The sequence below is a fragment of the Gopherus evgoodei genome, chromosome 7, assembly GCF_007399415.2.
Source record: "Gopherus evgoodei ecotype Sinaloan lineage chromosome 7, rGopEvg1_v1.p, whole genome shotgun sequence".
NCBI lineage: Eukaryota > Metazoa > Chordata > Testudines > Testudinidae > Gopherus > Gopherus evgoodei.
The window spans coordinates 130,411,451-130,430,330 of record NC_044328.1 but is presented as its reverse complement, the minus strand read 5'-3'; the positions used below and the strand labels follow the sequence as shown (position 1 = coordinate 130,430,330).

Below are 18,880 nucleotides of genomic sequence, written 5' to 3'. Positions count from 1 at the left end.
TCTTTTTGAATAAGGCTGTTTATTCATATTTCTTTTAAGCAATTGACCCTGTATTTGTCACCTTAATACAGAGAGACCATTCTTTATGTATTTTTCTTTCTTTTTACATAAAGCTTTCTTTTTAAGACCTGTTGGAGTTTTTCTTTAGTGGGGAACTCCAGGGAATTGAGTCTGTGCTCACCAGGGAATTGGTGGGAGGAAGAAGTCAGTTGGAAATTAGTGTGTGTTAGATTTACTAGCCTGACTTTGCATTCCCTCTGGGTGAGGGGGGAAGAGAGATTAGCTCTCGGTACTTCTGTTTTCCAAGGCTGGAAACGGGGAGGGTGGAATCCGTCTGTTTAGATTCACAGAGCTTGTTTCTGTGTATCTCTCCAGGAACACCTGGAGGGAGGAAGGGAAAAGGTTTATTTCCCTTTGTTGTGAGACTCAAGGGATTTGGGTCTTGGGGTCCCCAGGGAAGGTTTGGGGGGACCAGAGTGCCCCAAAACACTCTAATTTTTTGGGTGGTGGCAGCTTTACCAGGTCCAAGCTGGTAACTAAGCTTGGAGGTTTTCATGCTAACCCCCATATTTTGGACGCTAAGGTCCAAATCTGGGACTAGGTTATTGACAGTCCCTTTCAGGAATCTGATCTGTCTTGCATACCCCAAGTTTCACTTCACTTAAAAACTGCTTGCTTACAAAATCAGAGATAAAAATACAAGTGTGACAGCACACTATTACTGAAAAATTGCTAACTTTCTCATTTTTACTATATAATTATAAAATAAATCAACTGGAATATAAATACTGTACTTATATTTCAGTGTATAGTACATAGAGCAGTATAAACAAGCCATTGTATGAAATTTTACTTTGTCCTGATTTCACTAGTGCTTTTTACGTAGCCTGTTTTAAAAACTAGGCAAATATCTAGATGAGTTGATGTACCCCCTGGAAGACCTCTGCGTACCTGCAGGGATACATGTACCCTTGGTTGAGAACCACTGCCTTAATATATTTGAAGACTGTTGTCAGGTCTGCCCTCAGTCCTCGTCTCTTGAGACTAAACATGCCCAGGTTTTTTAATCTTTCCTCAAAGGTCAAGTTTTCTAAACCTTTGATCATTTTTGTTTCTCTCTTCTGGACTCTCTCCAGTTTGTCCACATCTTTCCTAAAGTGTGGCACCCATGGTTGAGCACAGAACTCCATGTGAGGCCTCATCAGTACCAAGGAGAGTGGACAATGGGACAATCACTTTCCATGTCTTACATATGACACTCTGGTTAATATGCCCCAGCATATTAACCTTTTTTTGCAACTGTAACATCTTGTTGACACATATCACATTTGTGATCCACTACAGCCCCCTGATCCTTTTCAGCAGTACTACCACCTAGCCAATTAATCCCCATTCTGTAGCATTTGAAAATTCCTTCCTAAGTGTAGTACTTTGCACTTGTTTTTATTGAATTTCATCTTGTTGAATTCAGACCAAATCTCTAACTTGCCATGGTCATTTTTGAATTCTAATCTGTCCTCCAAAGTGCTTGCAGCCTCTCCCATCTTGGTGTCATCTGCAAATATAAGCATACTCTCCACTCCATTATCCAAGTCATTAATGAAAATACTGACTAGTAATGGACCCAAGACTGACCCCTTTGGGATCCAACTAGATACAGCTTCCAAGCTTGATAGTGAACCTTGAAAACGACTCTTTGATTACAGTTTTTCCAGCAGTTGTGCACCAACCCTATAGTAATTTCATCTAGATCACATTTCTCTAGTTTGCTTATGAGAATGTCATGGGGGACTGTCTCAAAAACCTCACTAAAATCAAGATATATCATGTTTATTGCTTCCTGCCATTCACTACACCAGTAACCCTGTCCGAGAAGGAAATTAGGTTGGTTTGGCATGATTTGTCCTTGATAGATCCATGCTGGCTATTCCTTTTAACCCTATTATCCTCTAGCTGCTTACAAATTGATCATTTAATCATTTGTTCCAGTATCTTTCCAGGTATCAAAGTTCAGCTGACTGGTCTGTAATTCCCTGGGTCCACTTCGTTCCCCTTTTTAAAGATAGGTGCTATGTTTGCCCTTCTCCCATGTTCTGGGTCATGACTAAGGCTAAGATTTTGTCACACATATTTTTAGTAAAAGTCACGGACAGGTCATGGGCAATAAAGAAAAATTCACAGAAGCCTGTGAACTATTTGTGACTTTTACTAAAAATATGCATGACAAAATGGTGAGCTGCAAGCTCCCCGCACCATGCAGGGTAGCCTGGCTCGGAGCTGCAAGGTCTCCCCATCACCGGCGGCTCTGTGCTCCGGGGCACCCCCACCAACTGCGGCAGCCAGGAGCTGCAGAGCTTCCCCACCACCCATAGTAGCTGGGAGCTGAGAGGCACTGCCTGCAGTGACTGGGACCTCCCAGGGGCCCCACTACTTGAGTCTATGGTGGAGCATTCCTGCCACTCTCAGAGACTGGGAGTTCCCGGGAGTCCCGCTGCCCATGGTGTCCGGGAGCTCGGGGTCTCCCTGCCACCTTGGAGCACCAGGCATCCCTGCCACCCTCTGCAGTGGGGAGCTCAGGCCCCTGCAGTTCCCAGCCACCAGAGATAGCGGGGGACCCTACAGCTCCCAGGTGCCTGGAGCTCAAGTCACAGAGGTCTCTGGAAGTCATGGATTCCGTGACCTCCAGGACAAAATCATAGCCCTAGTCATGACCCCTCCTCAGGAATGGTTCTGATTGCTTCAGATAGTTCCTTAAATACCCTACAGTGAATTTCATCCTCCTGCCAACTTGAATATATCTAATTTATCTATATGTTCTTTAACCTATTCTTACCCTATTTTGGCTCATTGTTGTTAATTGTGTTAAGTATCTCTCCACCATTAATATTTTTAGTGAAAACTGAAGCAAAGGCATTAAAACACTTCAGCTTTCTTGATGTCATCAGTTACTAGCTCTCTTTCCCCGCTAGGTAGAGAGAGGATCTACACTTCCTTGTGTCTTTCTCTTGCTCCTAATGTATATAAAGAACCTCTTCTTATTACCTTTTATGTCTCTTGTTAGGGGTAACTCACTTTGTGCTTTAGACTTTCTGAGTTTACCCCTACATGCTCATGCTATAGTTTTGTACTCCTCTCAGTAATTTGTACATGTCCACTTTTTATGACTCCTTTTTGATTTTTAGCTCATTAAAGATCTCCTGATGGAGCCATATTGGCCTCTTATAGGAAGAATAATCTTTCCTTTGCATTGGGACAGTTTGCAGTTGTGCCTTTAATATTGTCTCCTAGAGAAACTGCCAGCTCTTCTGAACGTGTTCTCTTAAGTTTTTCTTTCCATTGGACCTTATCTTAAATCCATTATCTTTATTCTTCTGCTCTCACTCCTTTCTTTCCTTAGAATAGTGAAATCTATAACTCCATAATCACTTTCACCCAAATTGCCTTCCACCTTAAGATTTGTCACCAATTCCTCTCTGTTGCTCAGAATTAAGTAAAAAATGGCTGCATCCTGGTTAGGTCCTTCACTTTCTGGACCAAAGAGTTGTCTTCAATACAACCCAAAGACTTTCCGGAAATGTTGTGCTTTGCCCAACTGCTGTCTAGGTAAAGTCCCTCATTACTACCAGACATGGTTTTTTATGCTGAACTAAATGCTTGTCATCTATACTCGAAGATTGATCTTATTAATGCTCTATAAATTCTTACCAATGCTTTCTTATCTGCACCAGAAGAGGTTCCAGCAATATTTTTAAATAGACTGTAAATACTGAAGATAAGAACATAAGAACGGCCGTACCGGGTCAGACCAAAGGTCCATGTAGCCCAGTATCTGTCTACCGACAGTGGCCAATGCCAGGTGCCCCAGAGGGAGTGAAGCTAACAGGCAATGATCAAGTGATCTCTCTCCTGCCATCCATCTCCATCCTCTGATGAACAGAGGCTAGGGACACCATTCTTTACCCTTCCTGGCTAATAGCCATTTATGGACTTAGCCCCATGAATTTATCCAGTTCCCTTTTAAACATTGTTATCGTCCCAGCCTTCACAGCCTCCTCAGGTAAGGAGTTCCACAAGTTGACTGTGCACTGTGTGAAGAAGAACTTCCTTTTATTTGTTTTAAATCTGCTACCTATTAATTTCATTTGGGACCCCTAGTTCTTGTATTATGGGAATAAGTAAATAACTTTTCCTTACCCACTTTCTCAACATCACTCATGATTTTATATACCTCTATCATATCCCCCCTTAGTCTCCTCTTTTCCAAGCTGAAGAGGCCTAGCCTCTTTAATCTTTCCTCATATGGGACCCTCTCCAAACTCCTAATCATTTTAGTTGCCCTTTTCTGAACATTTTCTAGTGCTAGAATATCTTTTTTGAGGTGAGGAGACCACATCTGTACACAGTATTCGAGATGGGAGCGTACCATGGATTTATATAAGGGCAATAATATATTCTCAGTCTTATTCTCTATCCCCTTTTTAATGATTCCTAACATCTTGTTTACTTTTTTGACCGCCTCTGCACACTGCATGGACATCTTCAGAGAACTATCCACGATGACGCCAAGATCTTTTTCCTGACTCACTGTAGCCCCCATCATATTGTATGTATAGTTGGGGTTATTTTTTCCAATGTGCATTACTTTACATTTATCCACATTAAATTTCATTTGCCATTTTGTTGCCCAATCACTTAGTTTTGTGAGATCTTTTTGAAGTTCTTCACAATCTGCATTGGTCTTAACTATCTTGAGTAGTTTAGTATGTCACAGAGTCACCAGACGATGCTCTGGAACTGCTCCCCACCAACCACTCAGGACTTTGGGGAGCCTCCTCTCCCTTGGAGCAGACTTGTTCAGGGCAAGAAGCTCACACGGCTTCACCTCCTGGGTATCTCCTTGGAACATTCAGCATCCTCTGCCCCTCCGTGCACTTCCCACAGTGAGCCCACCCCAGCGGGGTCCTGGGGAAGCCACCAGGTCCTGCACCCCCACTTTGAAGTCAGACGTGACTCTCAGCCAGCCAGTAAAACAGAGGTTTATTCGATGACAGGAACAGGGTCTAAAACAGAGCTTGCAGATACAGCGAACCGGACCCCTCGGCTGGGTCCATTCTGGGGGGCAGTGAGCCAGACCCCCACGTCTCCCTCACTCCTCGTCCCCGGCCAGCTCTAGACTAACAACTCCCTCCACCCCCTCCTCCTCTGCTCAGTTCCTTTCCTGGGCCAGGAGGTCACCTATCTCTTTGTCTCCAAAACCTTCAGCTGGCACCTTTGCAGAGAAGGGGCCCAGGCCATCAGCTGCTAGGAGACAGAGTGCCAGGCATTTAGGTGCACTGGCACTTTGCTCTGCAGCAATCACACACCCTTATTCCACCACCTAGATATTAAGAACTGCACAGGAGGCACTGAGGCACCAACACAGTATTCAGAGAAAACATTAAGAACATTCCCAGTTCGTCATCTGCAAACTTTGTCACCTCGCTGTTTACCCCTTTCTCCAGATCATTATGAATAAATTGAATAGGATTGGTCCTAGGACTGACCCTTGGGGAACACCACTAGTTACCCCTCTCCATTCTGAGAATTTACCATTAATTCCTACCCTTTGTTCCCTGTCTTTTAGCCAGTTCTCAATCCATGAAAGGACCTTCCCTTTTATCCCATGACAGCTTAATTTACGTAAGAGCCTTTGGTGAGGGACCTTGTCAAAGGCTTTCTGGAAATCTAAGTACACTATGTCCACTGGATCCCCCCGTCCACGTTTGTTGACCCGTTCAAAGAATTCTAATAGATTAGTAAGACACGATTTCCCTTTACAGAAACCATGTTGACTATTGCTCAACAGTTTATGTTTTTCTATGTGTCTGACAATTTTATTCTTAACTATTGTTTCGACTAATTTGCCCAGTACCGATGTTAGACTTACCGGTCTGTAATTGCCGGGATCACCTCTAGAGCCCTTTTTAAATATTGGCGTTACATTAGCTAACTTCTAGTCATTGGGTACCGAAGCCAATTTAAAGGACAGGTTACAAACCTTAGTTAATAGTTCCACAACTTCATATTTGAGTTCTTTCAGAACTCTTGGGTGAATGCCATCTGGTCCCAGTGACCTGTTAATGTTGAGTTTATCAATTAATTCCAAAACCTCCTCTAGTGACACTTCAATCTGTGACAGTTTCTCAGATTTGTCACCTACAAAAGCCAGTTCAGGTTTGGGAATCTCCCTAACATCCTCAGCCGTGAAAACTGAAGCAAAGAATCCATTTAGTTTCTCCGCAATGACTTTATCGTCTTTAAGCGCTCCTTTTGTATCTCGATCATCAAGGGGCCCCACTGGTTGTTTAGCAGGCTTCCTGCTTCTGATGTACTTAAACATTTTGTTATTACCTTTGGAGTTTTTGGCTAGCCATTCTTCAAACTCCTCTTTGCCTTTTCTTATTACTCTTCCACTTAAGCTGGCAGCATTTGTGCTCCTTTCTATTTGCCTCACTAGGATTTGACTTCCACTTTTTAAAGGAAGTCTTTTTATCTCTCACTGCTTCTTTTACATGGTTGTTAAGCCACAGTGGCTCTTTTTTAGTTCTTTTACTGTGTTTCTTAATTTGGGGTATACATTGAAGTTGGGCCTCTATTATGGTGTCTTTAAAAAGGGCCCATGCAACTTGCAGGGATTTCACTTTAGTCACTGTACCTTTTAACTTTTGTTTAACTAACCCCCTCATTTTTGTATAGTTCCCCTTTTGAAATTAAATGCCACAGTGTTGGGCTGTTGAGGTGTTCTTCCCACCACAGGGATGTTGAATGTTATTGTATTATGGTCACTGTTTCCAAGCGGTCCTGCTATAGTTACCTCTAGGACCAGCTCCGGCGCTCCACTCAGGATTAAATCTAGAGTTGCCTCTCCCCTTGTGGGTTCCCGTACCAGCTGCTCCATGAAGCAGTCATTTAAAGTATCGAGAAATTTCATCTCTGCATTTCGTCCTGAAGTGAAATGTTCCCAGTCAATATGGGGATAACTGAAATCCCCCACTATTGTTGGACTCTTATCCAATAATAATAAATGTAAAGATGAAAGCAATGTGATCCTTCCATGTTACCTTGCTATCAAATGTGAGGAATTTGTAACTTTTAACTATACCTATTTGCTGTCCACATAGACCATTTACAATCATTTTGATATTTTCCTTTAATGGATATCATTCCTTAAGTATTGAAAATTGAAAGAATCACATTTCCCCATTCTGCGCTTTTCCTATATGCTTTGTTAATTCGCTTCTCGGCTATTTTCTGGTTTCTGTTTTTAGCCCACAGGGCAGCCATCTGTAAACAGTAAAATGGCTATTCCAGCACTCATCCTTTTCAACAGATAGTTTATCATTATGCTGAATAAGGTAGAGTTGATGACATTCCCTGTGGACTGCCATTTGTGAATGTATATATGCTAAAGTAGGCTTTCCTTACTCTGACCTGCATAGTTCTTTTACTTAAGAAATCCTTTACCCAGCTACATGTTCTTCCTTTTATGCTTATTGCTAATTTATGCAATAAGATCTCTCTCCACAACATATCTAAGCTTTTACAATAGCTAGGAAAGCTACTATCAGATAGTCTTTATTTCTCATACTTTTTTGTGCTTCTGTCTCTACTCTTACTATATGATCAGATGTATTCCTTCCCCTCCTGAACCCACTTTGCACATTTTCTTAATTTTCCCTTTACATATATTTGCTACGTGGCACCTCTTGCACATCACCAGGGGTGGAGATATACAGTTTGGTAAAAAAAAAAATAAATCTAATATCCTATTGTTACCCTATCTGGAAGGGTTTCTCTTTTAAATGCAACTAGCACAACTGCTGCTATCTTTCTTTCCCATATTCTTGCTAATTAGTGGTTAACATATGGTATCTTATCCCTTATGCTTTGCTTCACTTCATCTTCAGTCATTTTGATTGGCACCCCTTATACAATTTATTTTGTCTCCATCAGACAGCTGACAGCTTACTTTCACTTCTCCTGGCATTTTAGTCTTTGTTTCTCCACTTGTTCCGTTCTTTTACATTCAATTAACAGCTCTCCTCCTTGCAGCATTCTAGTTCTTTCAATGCTCCAGTGCTCATTCTAGCTCTTTCCAGCACTTTTAAAAATCCACTCTGCCACTTTCAGAGGGTTTATATTTCCTATCTTCACACACTTGAGTAATGAGTACTGAATTATTATAGTAGTTTGATTTTACTCTTTTCTCATTCCTGTTTTCTGCTTACCATTTCTTCTTCTAGCTCTGGCATATCTACGCTTTTCTTTTTCCTAACCTGTGATCCTTTGCTATCTCCTTTATCGTTTTCTAGACTGGTTTTAGTATTCTCCATTATATCTTCCAGCCCCCTGGTTATAGTTCAGCAAGTCCCACTCAAACTCCCACCCTTTCATCTGAACTTCCTCTACTTATAGTACCCACCCACCTCCTTCTCCAGTTAAGTCTGGCCCACTCTCCAGGTGCAGCCACATTGTATAATAATTATACTATCTGGTCCCTCAGGTCTATATTCAACTATTCATGGTCTGTGTGGAGTACATACCCCATCACAATATGCATTATGAAAGTATTGAATTTGAAGTCCTGTTGGAATAAACTGAATGAGATAATAAGGCGGAGACACTACAAGAAAGATTCCAGACATAAACTCATCAAGAAATTAGAACCATTGGAGAGTCTATTGGAATTGTATACATATGCACATCAATGAATGACTGCACAGTCACATCGGTTAAACAGAGGTACATATGGCAGGATTACCTCAGAGTTAGATTATTTGAACAGAATGGCTGCACAGATGTGTTCGTAAATCGAAAGTGTCACATGCTCAAGAAAAAGTGTTTATTAAAATAACACAATACCAAGCCTCTCTTTATTTGCTTGTTTATAGCCCTCAGTGTTGTCAAATCTCATGTTTTTATTGTGAGTGTCACAATATTTGGTGTTTTTCTTAAAGCCTCCACTCCTGGAGACACTTAAATATATGAGACTTTAACAAACAAACAAACAAAAAAACCCCAAGTTTCTAGCCTTCATGGTTGCAAAGGAAACCTTGAAACTTTACCTAGGTGCATTAGAGTGACCAGCTGTCCCAATTTTATAGGGACAGTCTCGATATTTGGGGCTTTTTTTTATATGGGCTCCTATTATCTCCCCACCCCCGTCCCGATTTTTCACACTTGCTACCTGGTCACCCTATGTAAGGTTCAAGAACAGAAGGCAAATGAAATGAGTTCAAGATGTTTTATTTAAAATCTTCATGACTGATTTTTTTTAAAGTATTAAGACTCATGATTTTTGAATGCTTGGGGTTACCAATATTGCATTCTGGAAACATATTCATAGATTTTTAAGGCAATAAATGACCATTATGATAATCTAGTCTGACTTGAACTTCTGCATAACACAGGCCACATTGGTGCTGCAGGTATATTTCAGGATCAGCTGAATCCCTACATTTTCTCTTACTGACACACACACTTTATATCACAACAATCTTTCCTGCCGTTGGATTCCCTTCCCACCCACCCCCTCGCCCTGCCCTTCACCAGGAGCTACTCCAGCCCTGCAGTACTTCATCCCTGTTATAGCCAACTGTAGTGTACTTGTGGCAGGAATCAGTGTAACCCCTTTATGTGGAAAGGGCCCCAGACATCACTCCTAGAAGCACACCTCTCAGTGTGTGCACTGCGTTCCAGCCTGGCAACCCCGGGAGCGGAAACCCGCCGCGGGTGTGTCTAGGAAAGTGGGTCACGGGGCAGGTCACACACCGGCAGAAGGAGAAGGTACCGCCAGTTAGCGGAACGACACTCCCGGGCACCGCGCCGCTCGCACCCCCCACTCACCGGGCACGCTCCGAAAGCAGCGGGCTGGTAACGCCTCTGGCCTGGCAGCGGCCGCCGGGGCACAGCGAGGCTGAGCCGGCAGCTGCGGGGTGACACACCCCTCCAGCCGTTCGGAGAAGGGCGGCTCCCCGCGGGCCCCGGGCCCGTCTTCCCGCGCCGGGCACCGCCCGCCTGCAGCTCTGTCAGCGGCCCCGGCGCCCGCAGCACGTGGATCCCAGCTCGGGGCCAAACCCCCCGCGACGGGCCCGGCCGGCCCCGGTGACAGCGCCGAGCGCAGGGACCGGCACCGCTGAGCGAGCGCCCGCCCGGGCAGGGGCCTCCCCTGGGGCCGGGACTCGGGGCAGCGGCAGCCCAGTCCGCGCGGGCGGCGCCTCCTTCCCGCCCCGCCTCGCCTCGCCTCACGGGCGGCACCGGCCGGCGCGCGGCTCCCTCAGCGCGAGGCGCCAACCGCCGCCGGCAGCGCGCTCACCCCTGCGCGAGACCCCCCCCCGCACCGCGCCGCGCGCCTGCCCCCAGCACTGCGCGCCAGACCCCCCCCCCCCCGCCCGAGAGCGCGCTCAGCCCTGCGCGAGACCCCGCCGCCTTTCCCCACTGACCCCCCATTCACCCCAGCACCCTCACCCCCCGCTGACCCCAGTATCCCCCCGCTGACCCCTCACCCCACTCACCCCCCCAGACCCCAGTATCCCCCCACCCAGCACCCCCACCCCAGTATTCCCCTGCTGACCCCACACCCTCACCCCCCAGACCCCAGTATTCCCCCGCTGACCCCAGTATTCCCCCGCTGACCCCACACCCTCACCCCACTCACCCCCAGACTCCAGTATCCCCCCACCCAGCACCCCCACTCCAGTATTCCCCCGCTGACCCCTCACCCCACTCACCCCCAGACTCCAGTATCCCCCCACCCAGCACCCCACTCCAGTATTCCCCCGCTGACCCCTCATCCCACTCACCCCCAGACTCCAGTATCCCCCCACCCAGCACCCCACTCCAGTATTCCCCTGCTGACCCCACACCCTCACCCCACTCACCCCCCCAGACCCCAGTATCCCCCCACCCCAGTATTCCCACGCTGACCCCACACACTCACCCCCCAGACCCCAGTATCCCCCACCCCAGTATTCCCCCGCTGACCCCACACCCTCACCCCACTCACCCCCCAGACTCCAGTATCCCCCCACCCAGCACCCCCACTCCAGTATTCCCCCGCTGACCCCTCACCCCACTCACCCCCAGACTCCAGTATCCCCCCACCCAGCACCCCACTCCAGTATTCCCCTGCTGACCCCACACCCTCACCCCACTCACCCCCCCAGACCCCAGTATCCCCCCACCCCAGTATTCCCACGCTGACCCCACACACTCACCCCCCAGACCCCAGTATCCCCCACCCCAGTATTCCCCTGCTGACCCCACACTCTCACCCCACTCACCCTCCCAGACTCCAGTATCCCAGCACCCCCACCCCAGTATTCCCCCACTGACCCCACACCCTCACCCCACTCACCCCCAGACTCCAGTATCCCCCCACCCAGCACCCCACTCCAGTATTCCCCCGCTGACCCCACACCCTCACCCCACTCACCCCCCAGACCCCAGTATCCCCCCACCCCAGTATTCCCATGCTGACCCCACACCCTCACCCCACTCACCCCCCCAGACCCCAGTATCCCCCCACCCAGCACCCCCACCCCAGTATTCCCCTGCTGACCCCTCACCCCTCTCACCCCCAGACCCCAGTATCCCCGCACCCCAGTATTCCCCCGCTGACCCCACACCCTCACCCCACTCACCCCCCCAGACCCCAGTATCCCCCCACCCAGCACCCCCACCCCAGTATTCCCCTGCTGACCCCTCACCCCCAGACTCCAGTATCCCCCCACCCCAGTATTCCCCCGCTGACCCCTCACCCCACTCACCCCCAGACTCCAGTATCCCCCCACCCAGCACCCCACTCCAGTATTCCCCTGCTGACCCCACACCCTCACCCCACTCACCCCCCCAGACCCCAGTATCCCCCCACCCCAGTATTCCCACGCTGACCCCACACACTCCCCCCCCAGACCCCAGTATCCCCCACCCCAGTATTCCCCTGCTGACCCCACAACCTCACCCCACTCACCCCCCCAGACCCCAGTATCCCCCCACCCCAGTATTCCCCCGCTGACCCCACACCTCCCCCCACTCACCCTCCCAGACTCCAGTATCCCAGCACCCCCACCCCAGTATTCCCCCACTGACCCCACACCCTCACCTCACTCACCCCCAGACTCCAGTATCCCCCCACCCAGCACCCCACTCCAGTATTCCCCCGCTGACCCCACACCCTCACCCCACTCACCCCCCAGACCCCAGTATCCCCCCACCCCAGTATTCCCACGCTGACCCCACACACTCACCCCCCAGACCCCAGTATCCCCCACCCCAGTATTCCCCTGCTGACCCCACAACCTCACCCCACTCACCCCCCCAGACCCCAGTATCCCCCCACCCCAGTATTCCCCCGCTGACCCCACACCCTCACCCCACTCACCCTCCCAGACTCCAGTATCCCAGCACCCCCACCCCAGTATTCCCCCACTGACCCCACACCCTCACCCCACTCACCCCCCAGACTCCAGTATCCCCCCACCCAGCACCCCCACCCCAGTATTCCCCCGCTGACCCCACACTCTCACCCCACTCACCCCCCAGACTCCAGTATCCCCCCACCCAGCACCCCACTCCAGTATTCCTCCGCTGACCCCACACCCTCACCCCACTCACCCCCCAGACCCCAGTATTCCCCTGGTGACCCCTCACACTACTCACCCTCCTCAGGCCCTAGTATTCCCCCTGCCCAGCAACCTCACTCACCTCACTCATCCCCCCACCCCGCACCCTCACCCTCCCATACCCCAGTATCCCCACACACCCACCCCAGTATTCCCCCACTGCCCCAACCCACCTGTAGACCACTAAGACTCCCACCAAGACCCCCCCACGTACCCTCTGCACTATCTCAGGGCTGCAATTTCAGCAGATGAGCTGTGGGCACTTGAAAGGGAAATTAATACATGCCAGGCACTTAACCGGGACTAGCTGAGCCACTGGCCACCTGCCTCCTCCCAGGGGCAGAGGGGCCTCCATGTCCTGGACAGAGACTTACTGGCATTTAGATAACAAGCAGATCAACACCCTATCCCTCCTGGTGAATTGTGTGTTGTATTTGTTCTTTCCTCAGCCTGAGGCTTATGTCAGAGACAGCAGAATTTCTCTCACTCTGCAGGACCCTGCATGTTGGATACCTCCCAGCCAGCACACACACACGCTGTCGGAAAGAAACCTCTAGTCATGTCTTGTACAGCATCACAACTTGCAAGCTGCCCCTGAAGCAGGCTTCATTTCCCCCCTAACTCAGGGCTTCTAGGAGCATATTTTCCTTCTTTTGTCATATGTCGCTCCCATGGTCTGCAATGGGGCACACATGGAGCAAGGGGGGATAGATCCCTAGCTTGAGATCTGACAGGCAATGAATGTAAACATTCTCTCTGTGTAACTGAATGGATAGATAATGGGACACAATGTTCTGTGTTTTCCATTGGATCTTTGCTGGGATTTACTTTGGCTCTGGGTGCAGACGCTTTCTGAGTTCATCACATGTAGGACATTTTAATGGGCAAAAGGAAGCAGGATTTGCAATGTAAACACCATTCTCAGTATTTAACTTCCTAAGTGTGTTTAGAGAGAGCCCCAGGTTCCCATTACAGCTACGAGCTGAATAATCCATATTCTCACAAGGAAGCTTTTTCTCGTATAGTCTTGTAATTTTTTTTCTTTGCTTTGTTTGAACAAAGCATACCATAAATTGGAAGGAGGGAGTATTATTGTTTCCCGATATATTTTTCCTTTCTGATTGTCAGATTTTTTTTGGGGGGGGGGGGGAGGTTTACTCTTTTAGAGTGAATTTAGTGCTAAAATTTTGGCTTGTCAGTTTTGGGGGCACACGGTAAGCACTAAGATATTATGCTAATAAGCCTGGTATCAGCACATCAACAGATTAAAGAAACTGTGCACTGTCCTTCCTGTTCTTACCTGAATGAGCTTTCTCTAAAATGAAAAGCAGGATCTAGATCGGTGGTGTCACACTAATAGGCTGCCAGATGCATTTACAGTATTCAGCTTCCTTGACAGAGTCTGCAGAATCTAAGGCCTTGTCTACACTACGTGTTTATACTGATTTTAGCAGCGTTAAACCGATTTAACACTGCACCCGTCCACACGAGGCCTTTTATATCGATATAAAGGGCTCTTTAAACCGGTTTCTGTACTCCTCCCCAACGAGAGGAGTAGCGCTGAAATCGGTATTACCATATCGGATTAGGGGTAGTGTGGCCACAAATCAACAGTATTGGCCTCCAGGCGGTATCCCACAGTGCACCACTGTGACCGCTCTGGACAGCAATCTAAACTCGGATGCACTGGCCAGGTAGACAGGAAAAGCCCCGCAAATTTTTGAATTTCATTTCCTGTTTGCCCAGCATGGAGCTCTGATCAGCACGAGTGGTAATGCAGTCCCAAATCCAAAAAGAGCTCCAGCATGGACTGTGTGGGAGATACTGGATCTGATCGCTGTACGGGGAGACAAATCTGTTCTATTAGAGCTCCGTTACAGATGACAAAATGCCAAAGCATTTGAAAAAAATCTCCAGGCTATGATGCAGAGTCCACAGCACAGTGCTGCGTGACAAGCGTAACGGAAAGCCAAAGAATCAAATGGATGCTCATGGAGGAAGGGATGGGGGACTGAGGACTCCAGCTATCCCACAGTCCCCGCAGTCTCCGAAAAGCATTTGCATTCTTGGCTGAGCTCCCAATGCCTGTAGGGTCAAACAGGTTGTCCAGGATGGTTCAGGGTATATCTTATCAATTTACTCCCCCTTCCCCCCTGTGAAAGAAAAGGGAAAAAAATAGTTTGTTGACTTTTTTCAATGTCACTGTATGTCTACTGCATGCTGCTGGTAGACACGGTGCTGGGGCAATAAACAGCAGCATCCTCTCCCCTCCCTTCCCCAGTGGCAGATGGTATAGTGCAGTGAGACTGGTAGCCGTCCTCGTCATCAGCCCGTGAGTGCTTCTGGCTGGCCTCAGGTGAGGTCGGCTAGGGGCACCTGGGTAAAAATAGGAATGACTCCCGGTTATTCCCTGCAGATGGTACAGAATGGCTGGTAACCGTCCTCCTCATAGCAACTGGAGGCTGAACTCCATCAGTCCCCCCGCCCCCTTTCATGTCTAAAGAATTAAAGATTCTGTACTGCCTGGACTATCATAGCAGCGGGATCATGGGCTCCTCTCCCCCCCACCATTTAATGTCCTGCCTGGGCTGCCTCCCCCTCATTTTATCTCACTAAAAAGTCAGTGTTGCTTATTCCTGCATTCTTTATTACTTCATCACACAAATGCGGGGACCCTGCAATGGTAGCCCAGAAGGTTTGGGGGAAGAGGGAAGCAACAGGTGGAGTTGTTGCACGGATACCCCTTAGAATGGCATGCAGCTCATCATTTCTGTGGGATCTGACACGGAGCGGCTGTGCTTTCTGGTACACTGGTTCTCTAGTACACTTGCCCCATATTCTAGGCAGGACTGACTCTATTTTTAGATACAACATAAAGGAGGAAATGACCCCGGGGGGTCATTCCCATTTTTGTCATTGCGCCCCCGGCCAACCTCAGCAAAGGCCAGCCAGGAACACCCATGACAGCAGCAGATGGTACAGAACAACTGATAAGCATCATCTCATCGCCAATTTACAATGGCACGGCAGACAATATAGAACAACTGGTAACTGTCTCTGCTACCTTGCAAAGGCAAATGAATGCTGCTGTGTAGCACTGCAGTACCGCCTCTGTCAGCAGCATTCAGTACACATACGGGGACAGTGACAACAGGCAAAACGGGCTCCATGGTTGCTATGCTATGGTGTCTGCCAGGGCAATCCAAGGAAAAAGGGCAGGAAATGATTGTCTGCCGTTGCTTTCATGGAGGAAGAAATGAGTGATGACATTTACCCAGAATCACCCGCGACACTGTTTTTGCACCATCATGCACTGGGATCTCAACCCAGAATTCCAATGGACGGGGGCGACTGCGGGAACTATGGGATAGCTACAGGATAGCTACCCACAGTGCAACGCTCCGGAAATCGACGCTAGCCTCGGTACATGGACGCACACCACCGAATTATTGTGCTTTGTGTGGCCGCATGCACTCGATTTTATACAATCTGTTTTACAAAACCAGTTTATGTAAAATCGGAATAATCCTGTAGTGTAGACGTACCCTAAGCTTTCATTAAACAAAAGCCTTTATGACTGTGTAGCGGGGTAGTCACCCCGCTCCTGCCCTGCAGGGCTTAAACCAGCCTTGGGAGAAGGCCATGGCAGGGCATAGGCTGTGCTGATTGGGGAAGGCAGCCACAGCTAGCCCTATAAAAGCCAGGGAAGCCAGGAGTAGAGACTCTCTCTTGCTTTGAGAGGGAGGGATCTGTCTGCAGGGGTGGACCAGGGCTGGGGGAAGGCCAAGGGAGCTCCAGCCTGGAAACCCCCCAGGCTGGGGCCTAGTGGAAGGCCAGTTGGGTACTGGGGTTGCAGAGGGGCAGCCCAGGGGTAGGCAGAGGCAGCAGGTCCAAACCCCCCTTGCCTATGATGAGTGGCTTTTACACTGCACTCTGCCCCAGTGAGCAGGGGCTAGATGGTGACTGGCAGTAGCCCATGACTGAGGCACGGTGGGGATAGAGGGTTGGGGGTTCCCCTGGGGGGGAAGACCCTGAGACTGTGGGGGTATTGCCAGGTGGCAGCATCCCTAAGGCAAGGGGCACCAGGCCTGCAGACAGCGCTCTGGAGGCTGGAGACGCTAATTCCCTGAGACGACCAGCAGGAGGCACCGCAGCGGTGGGTCGTGCACCTTTACAAACTGCAATGACACAATGCAACTAGTGTTACATCGTCCTAGACAGCCTGAAACACTCTGTAAGGCTGTGTCTACACTCCAGAATTATGTCAGCCTGACTTACGTTGGCATGTAGCCACTGCAGTTATAAAATCACTTGTGTCTGTAACACCTGGCTCCTTGTGTCAGTGGGGCATGTTCTCCCAGGAGCACTTGTATCAATTGTATTATCAGTGGGGGGCATTGTGGGACAGCTCCGGAAAGCCAGTAACAGTCAATGTAAGCAATGCACTGTCTATACACTGACACTGTGTTGACCTGATTACATTGACTGTGACTCTACGCTGCTTGGAGAGGTGGTGTTACCAGGGCTGGCTCCAGGGGTTTGGCCGCCCCAAGCAGCCAAAAAAAAAAAAGGCCGCGATCGCAATCTGCGGCAATTCAGCAGGAGGTCCTTTACTTCGAGCGGGAGTGAGGGACCCTCTGCCAAATTGCTGCAGAATCCCTGAAAGTGCTGTCCCACTCCGGAGTTGCCGCCCCAAGCACCTGCTTGATAAGCTGGTGCCTGGAGCCAGCCCTGGATGTTACTAAATCAGCGTAAAGAGGCACTTACATCGGTGGGAATCAAATTTAAGTGAAGACACTTTCACAGCTAGGTCAACATGAGGCAGCTTACATCGACTTAATCATGCAGTTTAACTGCATGTGCCAGGGAAGATAATGGAGCAGGTAATCAAAGAAATCATCTGCAAACACTTGAAAGGTGGTAAGGTGATAGGGAATAGCCAGCATGGATTTGTAATGAACAAATCGTGTCAAACTAATCTGATAGCGTTCTTTGATAGGATAACGAGCCTGGTGGATAAGGGAGAAGCGGTGGATGTGATATACCTAGACTTTAGTAAGGCATTTGATACGGTCTCGCATGATATTCTTATAGATAAACTAGGAAAGTACAATTTAGATGGGGCTACTATAAGGTGTGTGCATAACTGGCTGGATAACCGTACTTAGAGAGTAGTTGTTAATGGCTCCCAATCCTGCTGGAAAGGTATAACAAGTGGGGTTCCGCAGGAGTCTGTTTTGGGACCGGTTCTGTTCAATATCTTCATCAACGATTTAGATGTTGGCATAGAAAGTACGCTTATTAAGTTTGCAGACGGTACCAAACTGAGAGGGATTGCAACTGCTTTGGAGGACAGGGTCAAAATTCAAAATGATCTGGACAAATTGGAGAAATGGTCTGAGGTAAACAGGATGAAGTTCAATAAAGATAAATGCAAAGTGCTCCACTTAGGAAGGAACAATCAGTTTCACACATACAGAATGGGAAGAGACTGTCTAGGAAGGAGTATGGCAGAAAGAGATCTAGGGGTCATAGTAGACCACAAGCTTAATATGAGTCAACAGTGTGATACTGTTGCAAAAAAAGCAAACATGATTCTGGGATGCATTAACAGGTGTGTTGTAAACAAGACACGAGAAGTCATTCTTCCGCTTTACTCTGCGCTGGTTAGGCCTCAACTGGAGTATTGTGTCCAGTTCTGGGCACCGCATTTCAAGAAAGATGTGGAGAAATTGGAGAGGGTCCAGAGAAGAGCAACAAGAATGATTAAAGGTCTTGAGAACATGACCTATGAAGGAAGGCTGAAGGAATTGGGTTTGTTTAGTTTGGAAAAGAGAAGACTGAGAGGGGACCTGATAGCAGTTTTCAGGTATCTAAAAGGGTGTCATCAGGAGGAGGGAGAAAACTTGTTCACCTTAGCCTCCAATGATAGAACAAGAAGCAATGGGCTTAAACTGCAGCAAGGGAGATTTAGGTTGGACATTAGGAAAAAGTTCCTAAGTGTCAGGGTAGTTAAACACTGGACTAAATTGCCTAGGGAGGTTGTGGAATCTCCATCTCTGGAGATATTTAAGAGTAGGTTAGATAAATGTCTATCAGGGATAGTCTAGACAGTATTTGGTCCTGCCATGAGGGCAGGGGACTGGACTCGATGACCTCTCGAGGTCCCTTCCAGTCCTAGAGTCTATGAGTCTATGCAGTGCAGACCAGGACTAAGA

The 18,880-nt window shown here is 48.3% G+C and overlaps 1 protein-coding gene across 3 annotated transcripts in view; it reads right to left on the bottom strand.

Moving 5' to 3' along the window:
- CCDC36 (coiled-coil domain containing 36) overlaps positions 1-9,958 on the bottom strand; it is a 71,290-nt gene extending 61,332 nt beyond the window's left edge. For 2 of the 3 annotated variants that reach the window (XM_030569752.1, XM_030569754.1), the window contains exon 1: positions 9,883-9,928. The gene's annotated coding sequence lies outside the window, so the exon portion shown is untranslated. Of the gene's footprint in view, positions 1-9,882 lie in introns of all 3 variants that reach the window. The other variant, XM_030569753.1, reaches the window with a different exon arrangement.
- Between the last annotated feature and the right edge of the window lie 8,922 nt (positions 9,959-18,880).